The sequence below is a fragment of the Vulpes vulpes genome, chromosome 6 (genome assembly GCF_048418805.1).
Source record: "Vulpes vulpes isolate BD-2025 chromosome 6, VulVul3, whole genome shotgun sequence".
Lineage (NCBI taxonomy): Eukaryota > Metazoa > Chordata > Mammalia > Carnivora > Canidae > Vulpes > Vulpes vulpes.
In genome coordinates, this window is record NC_132785.1 from 130864050 (window position 1) to 130873221 (window position 9172).

Here is a 9172-nt window from a genome sequence, read left to right on the forward strand (position 1 = left end):
CTGTCCTCCCCTGGCTTCCCGAGTGGCCTGCGATGGCCAGACGTGGCAGAGAAGCCAGCCACTGGTCCCTTGTGCCCCGTCACCTGGCCCCCCGCGGGTCTTGGAGCTGAGCCCAGGCAGAGACCATCGCTGTGCTGGCGGGGGGCGGACAGGGCCCTGCGGGAGCCTTGCTCAGGCAGGTGGTGGAGGGGCCTTGTGAGGGTGCTGGGCACTGGGCCACAGGGCCGGGGCTGAGACATGGGCTGGGTGGAGACGCCCACGGGCCACGTGGGAGGCCATTGGCACCGGGACAAAACAGCATCCCTAGGTTGTGGGCGGCAGCGGGGCGGCCAGCTCGGGCGTGAATGGGAAGGAGAGCGAAGAGGGGTGTGGGCAGCTCCCTGGGGAGGGGCGGGGGGGACCTGGGCAGTGAGGTCCAGGGAAGGGGGGTTTCCGGGAGCCGTGCACCTCCCGTGGGCCCAGCTGCCTGTCTTGCGGCCCCTCCCAGGCAAGGTCGGATGCCGCGTCCTTCCCCCGCCCCCTGCCAGCAAGTGTCAGCTGAGGGTCCCGGGAAAACCGCGGAAGGGTAACCGCTGGACTGTGAGCCGGGCCGCGGCCCCAGACGGGGTGTGCCCTTCCCCCCACACGGGCGGCCCGGCCAGAGAGCCCCCATTCCAAGATGCCCGGGGAACCGCCCCCTCCCGGGATCTGAGGTGCCCTCCCCAGCGCCCCGGATGTCTCGTGCCCACCCCCTAGCTCACCCCACCGCCCGGTCCTGTCCTCAGAGGGCTCCAGCCTGAAACCTCCAACCGAGAGCTCAGCCTTGCCTCGGTGCAGGCGGTGGGGGGGTGGGGGCAGGCTGGGACCTGGAGGGCATTTGGCGCCCTGCTCAGCGTGAGGCAAGCCCTCCCAGGGTGGCCTCAGCAGGTTGGCCATGTCGCGTGGGACCGGGCTCTGTCCGCGTGTTTTTCCCACCTTGGAGGGTTGGTGACGGCTCCCGGCGTGGTCCACACAGCGCCACGCTCACGTCGTCTCTAACAGCATCCACCTGCCGGAAGAAGAGGGCTGGGCCCCTCCTGTTGGCTGGAAAACCTTTCTCTGAAGTCCCCGGCGTGGGTCCCCTCAGGCCCTGCTGTCCAGGTCTGGCTCCCGTGACAGTCCCTCTGCTGATGGCTGACCGCGGGGCCTGGGGCTGTGACCTGTCGGGCCTGGGGTTCCACGGCGCCCCGGGTCTGAGACACGGGACTTTGTCACGGGGGCACAGCGGGAGCCCCGTGCAGGCTGCCTGGTTCCTCTGGCCACCAGCCGCGTGGGGACATGGGGAGGCCGGCGGTGTGGCTCGCACGGCTGAGGGCGCACCCTCCCTCTGCGGCTTCCGGCCTCTGCGGCCACGTGGGCGTAGCTGCCCCGCGGAGGCCCTATGGCCAAGTCGAGGCCGTGTTCATCCCAGCTCCGTGGCTGAGCCTTTCTGCGTGACGTGGGCTTGCTTCCAAGCCCCCAGAGAAGTGACACCCCAGGAGGCCACTGCGTCTCCAGGTCTGCACCATCCTCTTCACCGTGTGCCCCTTCCCAGGTGCTCACCCAGCAAGACTCAAGCTGCTCCTGAGCCTCTGGGAAGTTCCAGGATGTCCCTTGGCCCAGGCCCCCCTGGCCGGAGCCCCGCCTGGTGCCTTCCCGGGTCCCCCCGCCCCGCCCCGGTGGGGTCAGGCCCCTGCACCTGCTTGTGAGGACCACCGCGCCGCAGACACAGACAAAACCTACACACTCTGACCCTTCCTCTTCCGTCCAAAGCACAGTCACGTTTTCTGTAGCAAAGCGGCCTCACGACGATAGGACACAACTTTGCGGAATGGAACCCACGCGTGCTAGGTGATAACCTCACGCGGTCAGGCTCGTTTTGTCCCGTAGGGTGGCAGGGCGCGGTGACGGGGAGGAAAGGCCGTCAGCACCGCTGTCCCGGTCAGGATGGCCGTCGTGTCCTCTGCTTCCCGGGGCTGGGACCGCGAGGGGCGGTGCGGGGGCGGCTCGGGCTGATGGAAGGACGCCACAAAGTCACTCGTGGCACAATCAAGGTCAGTGTCATCTAACCAGAGGACAGAAGAAGCGGGATCAGAGTAGTGCCTGGGGGCTTCGGACTGAGGGGGCCCTGATGCTCCAAGGAGCAGCCGGGGGCAGAGCGGTCCCCGCACGCCGGGAGGCAGGGAGGCGCTGCAGGCAGGCTGTGCGGGCCGCTGGGGGCAGGGGCGGAGGCCGTAGGGGCGGGCTCTCTGGGTTCTGCAGAGAAATGGGGCCGCTAGGACCGGCCGAGACACAGGGAGGCCAGGGCCCTGGGAAGCCCCACCCTCTGGGCCCCCGAGCAGGACCAGGGGAGCCCCCCAGGGTCGAGGGACCGCGGGCGGACCAGTCCCCCTCCTGGAGCCTCCCAGAGGCCGCCTGCTTCCCCCCGTCCTCCGAGTGATGCCGTCTCTTCGGGAGGCAGCCGCGCACGCCCCGCAGGCACGTCTGACACACCGCGCTCACGTCCCGTGGCCCCGTCCTGTCGGCCCAGCGGTGCAGAGGGGGGACCGTGGGGTTGGCGGCCGCAGAGAGGGGACCGGGTGCTGGAGGGAGGTGGGCACGGCTGGGCAGGACGCCCCCTGGGCCGGGAGCGGGCACTGCCGTGGAGGCCCATGGTCAGCGTCCCTCGTGCTGCTGCCCACCTCTGTCCGCCCGTCACAGGGAGGGTGAGCTACTCCCACTGACCGCGGACTCGGCCGTGTGGCCCGGGATGGTGGTCGCCAGGGGACGCCTGTGGGTCTGGCAGGCTGTCCCGGCGGCTGGGCCAGCCCGGCCTGGCGAGGCCGTGCTCCTCTGTGCGAGTCCTGCTCCCCCGGGGCACCTGGAAAGGGACCCTGGTGGGACGTCTGCGCGGCTGCCCGGCTTTCCCTCGGGGGCTCGCCGAGCTGCGGGGTGCCCAGGTGTCCAGGCGGCTTTCGGCTTCCGTGGACGGAGGGGCCGCTTCCTGGACTCCAAAACAGAAGCACCTAGGAGTCTGACTACAATTTTTAGTTTCCCCCCAAACCTTTGCCGTCCCCGACGTTCCCTGGGAAGCACCCCGCCCCCACGGGTCCTGATAACAGCCACCGAGGCCACGGCGACGACGGCCTGCGTGCACTCCTCCCGGGCGGGTGGGTGGCCGGGTCTCCTGCTCCCAGCTCCGCGGAAAGGGGGTCGCGCTCTCCGTGTTCTTCGGCGGCTCATTTCTTCAGTCGGGGCTGTGCTGAGGGTCCCTGGTGCTGCCTTGCGTGTGGGTTAATCCCCCCGTGTGAACGCCGCCGGGCATGACGATCACCCCGGGGTTTTGCCCGCGTCGCCCTCCGGGGTGAGCTTTCCTGGGGATACGCGGGGCAGGACGCAGGGAAGGGGGTGTTCACCGTCACCACGAGAGGCCGCGCGGCTTTCCACGGGCGCCGCGTCCAGTGATGCCCGCATCCAGCCAGGAGCCCGTGGGCCCCGGCCGCGCTTCCACCTGTGCGGTTTTTGTCACCAGTGTTGCTGTCGGAAAATCTGCTGTTGGAAAAGTCCTGAGTGTCCGTGTGTGAGCCCCCCCTCCCCGTGGTTCGTCCGCCGTGTTCTGGAACGCGCTGTGTCCGGGTGGGCAGCGAGGCTTCTCCGCACCGGTGGGCCCAGCGTGCGGAGGCCCCTGCCCTCCGACTCTGGCCGGGAAGCCAGCGGCGCTGGGTGGGCAGGGGCGGTGACACGGTGCTTGTCCGTGCCCTGCACACCTTCGTGCTCGGTGTGCGTTGCTGTGAGCTGTAGCAGGGCTGGCCTCCAGGTCCTGGCTGTGTCTGCCCGACAGGCCGGCCCCCGAGCTCTGCTTCCCTCGTGTGTTCACCGCACACGGGCCCCCCACCCCGACCTTGTGCTCTGGGCGGAGCGTGTGTGGCCCCACAAGCCGCAGGGGATGCGCTGACCGTCTTGGACGTTCTCATTTTCACCGGGTTCGGGAGAGAACACGAACGATGCACATGCTCCAGCCTTTCCACTTCGCTGGGAGTCTCAGAAAGCAAATGTTCAACCTTTTATTATTATTATTTTTAAATATTTCATTTATTTATTCATGAGAGACACAGAGAGAGAGAGAGAGAGAGGCAGAGACACAGGCAGAGGGAGAAGCAGGCTCCATGCAGGGAACCCGACGTGGGACTCGATCCCGGGTCTCCAGGATCACGCCCTGGGCCGAAGGAAGGCAGGTGCTCGACTGCTGAGCCGCCCAGGTGTCCCTTCAACCTTTCACTAAATCAAACAGGAATATCGTGCATGAAATGACGAAGGCACGGAGCGGCCGGCGGAGCGTGAGGGTGCGGCCCGGAGCATGTGCCTCCGCCCGGCCTGGGCACGGAGGCCACCGTGTCCTCCCAAGAGTCAGTTCTGCAGGGTTTTACCAAGGCAGGTTGCGCTTGACGGTCACCGTGGCCGCAAGAGAAAACTGACAGTGACAGAAGCCTCGAGAGGGGACGTGAGCGAGCCACATCTTCGCGGCCCGTTTATGAGGAAAAGAATCTTTACTGTCTCGGCGACATGCGGCTGAACACGGGGGCTTCGGGAACGGCTGGCGGGCAGTGTAGACAGCCAGCAGGGGAGGCTTTGGGCGGGGCCAGGAGGCCAGGAGCGCGCGGGTCCTGCCCCGACTTCCCGCCGGGCCCAGGTTTTGTGAGCCGCACGCACGCACATGCTCCCCAGGTCACGGGGCTGTGACATGGAAGGGTGCAGCAGGACGGACGCCCCGAGGGCGCTGAGGATGTGCTGCCACTGCCTGGGGCGAGGCTCTGGGCAGGTGCTGTGCGGGCGGGTGGTCGGCACGGGGCAGGGGACAGCAGGCGGCCTCCCCGCCGGGGATGCTTGCTGGGGCTTGGCCCGCCAGAGGGGACCCTTTCCTGGCAGTGCCCCTCACCTGGGGGAGCCCCGGGCGCGGGCACAACGTGCAGCGGCGCAGATGGCCACTAGGGGGCTCCCAAGCCTCACCTGTGCCAGGCCAGCGGGCGCCGTGGGCACCTTGGGCAGGACCCTGGCTCTGGCCGGTAGAGGCCTGGGGCGGTTGCCGACCCCCTGTTCTGGGAGGCGCCGGCCAGCGGGCTGAGGGCGGGAGTGTGTCGTGGCACCCGCCGTCCTGTGGTGCCCGGCTGCGCGGTGGGCTTGGGGGTCAGCTGGCCAAGGGCGGCCTCTTCCTGGGTGCCCGAGCGGCCGCGTGGAGCGATCCTGCAGAGCCAGACGCGGAGCGACGGCAGGTTGCTTCTGCCCCTGACTGCGGGCTGCCCGGCCCGGCCCGCCTCGCTGACCCTCCAGGCCGCAGCTTGAGCCCCGAGCTCAGCTCCACGTGAGCCTGAGGCCCGTGTCGCCTGAGCCAGAACCCGGCCCTGGCCGTGGGCGTCTGGCTGGGGGTGCGCTTCAGGGCCGGCCCCGTGGTGACACTTCAGAGCCCTCTGTGCCCGGGAAGCGTCCCGCTGGGGGAGCGTGGCCTGGGATGGTGCAGGGCGTCCTCTCTCACGCCCTGACCCTGTCACGGTGGGTCTGGGTGGGGGCAGCCGGGGCCTGCAGCCTGTGCTGTGGGCACCCGCACGGTGGCCGCCAGCCCTGCCCGGCAGGGTCGCTGGGAAGGTGGCCAGAGGTGCGGTCGGGCGCCCGAGGGTGGCCGGGCCTCTCGTGCTCACACGCTGTCCAGACTCAGTCCACATCCCGAGACACGGGAACCGGATTGCTCGGGCTCGTGAGCTGCGGTGAAGGTGACAAGGCGCCAGCGTGCACAACCGCCCGAGGAAGGATGGCACCGTGTCCAGCAGGTGCGGTCGGAGGCAGGAGCGTTGGCACACCCGGACCCCAGGGCAGGGGGTAAGTGTGTTGGTGTCGCCGAGGGTCCGGACGACTTGAACAGCAAAACACAGAACACACAGGACCACGAGCAATACAGGGCAGGGGACAGGAGCCGCAGAAGAGCCCCGCGGGGCACGGGGCGGAGGGGCGCGGCCGCACACAGGAGCCACGGGCCTGCGGAGAGGGTTGGGGTTATTGTCAGGTCTTCAGAAATTTTAAGAAATGTTGTATTTACGAGACTTTTAGATTCACAAATCGGGAAGGCAGCCCGGTTGCTCCTACTGCGAACATCTCATCACCAGGCGAACTTTGTCACCGTCTCCCGACTGGTATTGGAACGCTGTCCGCAGCGGACACCCGCACTTCCTTCGGATTGTCCTTTCTCTCTGTTCCGGGACCCCACCCGGGACCCGCGGGACATCCAGCTCCGCTGAGGCTGCTCCGGGTGGGACGATGGCTCCGAGGCTCCTTTCTGACGGCCTGGATGTTTGACGACAACGGCAGGACCAGGCTCCACGGGATTTGTCTCCTTTTCCTGGCACACGGGGTCACGTGTGTGGACAGTGTGGGTCCGCGGGGTCCAGGGGGCGAGCCACGGGGCGGTCCCGTGGCTCACCTGGCTGAGGAGTGTGTGCCAGCCTTGTCCCGGGAAGCGGACCCTTCGCTGCAACCCCCAAGTCTCCTGGGAGGACCCACCTGCAGGCCTGCGGTGCCCCCTCCAGCGGCTCACCCCACCCCGGGCGGGCGCAGCGCCCACCTCATCACTGGGATCCTCTGCCCTGGACACTGCTGCCTCCTCCCTCATGTGTCCCTTTATTCCCCGATTGGCTCCCCGTGGAGCGGGCTCAGGGGTGCACTGAGGCTCCGGGGCCCCCCCCAGCACGCGGGGCTAGACGTGTGGGGCCCAGCTCTGGTCTCGGGGCTCTCGGCTGGGACACGAGGTGCAGGTGGGACGAGGTGGGTGCCCTGAGGCCCTGTGGGCTCCCCGCCAGGATGGCCTGGCCCCCAGTGACCGTCCCTCCGGGGCGCGTCCAGGCCTCAGCCCCGGGCTGTGCTGCCCTGTGCCCCCCTGCTGCCCCCTGTGTGCTCCTCCAGGTGCTGGGCCTGTCCTGTGCCTGCCTGGTGTCAGGGCTTCCCCCCGGGACGGCTGCCTGGCTTCGGGCACCCCCCCCTCGTGTGGGATGTCCCCTCGGGGGCGCAGGCGGCTCTGGGGGGTGGAGCCATGGCCCGGGCCCTGTGACCTGTCTGGTGCAGGACGGCCACCGGGGGGCGCCCGAACCCCACGCTGTGGCCGCCCTGGGGCTGTTGAGCAGGCCCCGGGGTGGGTGACCCTGGGGAGCTGAGCCCTGTCCCCAGGCTGAGCCCCGCCCCTCACGGTCTGCGCCCAGAGCCTGACGTGGGGGCAGCTTCCCGTCGGCCTGTCCTGGCCTCGGAGCGGGGACGCTGGGCGTGTGCGGCCACGGCTGTCACCTGCGGGTCTCTCCGGGGGCTGAGAGCCAGGGGGGGGGTGCATCCAGGCCAGGTCACAGCACTGTGAGACCGTGGGTGGGGAGGGGCCGGGGAGGGCCCGGGGCTCCTGTGCGGGCACCGCCAGTCCCGGGTCCTGCCGAGGGCCCCCACACCCGGTGTCAGAGCCCCGTCCTTCCTCTGGCCTTGCCGCATGTCCTCCGCGGGGATGCCCGGCCGTGACCGCTTGCCCGGAGCCCGTGCACCTGAAGGCGGAACAGGCATGCCCAGGAGGGCCCGGGGGTCGTTGTGGGGGCCGAGGGCCGTGAGGGGGCCTGTCCTGGCTGTGGTGACACTTGCAGCACCCCAGCCACCAGGTGGGGCAGCGGCCCTCAGGCCGGGCTGGGCCTGGAGCCACCTGCACAGCGGGCGCACCTGCAGCGCCTCACCTGGCCACGAGGGTGCAGGCGCAGCACATCCCCCAGGAGCCCCTCCAGGGTGCCTGGCACCTGCTGTGGCCCGTTCCTCAAGGCTGCCTGTCCCCGGGCCCCCAGGGCCACCTCCAGTCGAAGGGCGGGGGGCAGGCAGGGATCCAGGAAACGCACGCTGCGTGGGCCAGCCCTGGGCCCCAGATGAAGCCAGCACAGCGCCCGGGGTGGCGGCCGTGCCCCCTGCCCCCTCCCCCCTGCCCTGTGCCCAGTCTGGGAACAGCCTGTCGCTGGCAGGGTGGCTGCGGTGCTGCTGACGGCCCCAGGGGTGCAGCAGAACTTGGCGGTGCAGGTGCCTGAGGCCGGGCCCTGGCTGCTGTGCTGGGGCCAGGCTGGGAGTGGGTGTGAGGGGAGCCTGCATGAGGCCAGTCCCGGGCACCCTGACCCCGCCCCAGGTCACCTGACCCCAGCCCCAGGTCACCCTGACCCCGGCCCAGGTCACCTGACCCAGGCTCATCTTCAACCCTGGGGCCCCAGGTCACTGCTTCAGGTCCCAGGCTCACTTGACCCAGGCTTCAGGTCTCCCTCATCGTGTCCCCAGGTCACCTGACCCCGGCCAAGGACACCTGACCCAGATCCTAGGTCGCCGGCCCAGGCCCCTGCCAGGCCAAGCTCACCTGCACAGCCCTGGCCGTGGCCCCAGGCATCGGGGGCGCTGGCTGCGCTCCTGAGGAGCACCCTGAGGGCAGTGGTTGGAGACCTCGGGGCCTGTCGGGCGCCCACTCCTGGCCGCCTGTCCAAGCTGGGCCTGCAGGGAGGCTCTGGTTGGTCAGGCCCAGACGGGGGCCAGCGCCTTATGTGGTGGGGGTGCTGGGGCCCCCGGGACCGCCACGTCTACACACAGCGGTGGGATTTGCCGCCCACGAGGATCCACAACTCAGGGTGAAAGGTGGCCCCTGGTTTTCGAGTAGTGACAGTAGTAGGTTCGGGGATGGCTCAGGCTGCTGACGATGCAGCACGCTGGGTTTTCGCGACCCCGAGGACCCTTCAGGTTTTCCGAGCAGCCACGAGCTGACGCGTGGTGAGGCCCCTGGCTGTGAGCCCCGCGTGCCCCGGCCCACGCTCCCGCCTGAGCGCTGCCCTCGTAGTGTCCGGCGTGTGGCCAGGGCTCCGGGCTCAGCCGGCCTCGACCGCAGGTGTTCGCTGGTGGCCGGGCTCCTCCTGGAGCACGGATGACTCTTGGGGGCCCCCAGCCCGGTCTCTGCAGCAGCCAGGCTGGGCGGCGTTGCCTGCCGTTCTCCGTTGGGGACCCCGGCGGCCCCGGCCCAGCAGGGCACAGATGCCAGCGCCCGCCTGGGCCACGGGGGAGCCCCCGCGGGGTGTCGCAGTCGCGGTCTTGCTGCTGTTGTGTGCGAAGCCCCCCTGTGGGCCCCGGGCCCTGAGGAGCGGCGGGGCCCTCGCGTCAGAGT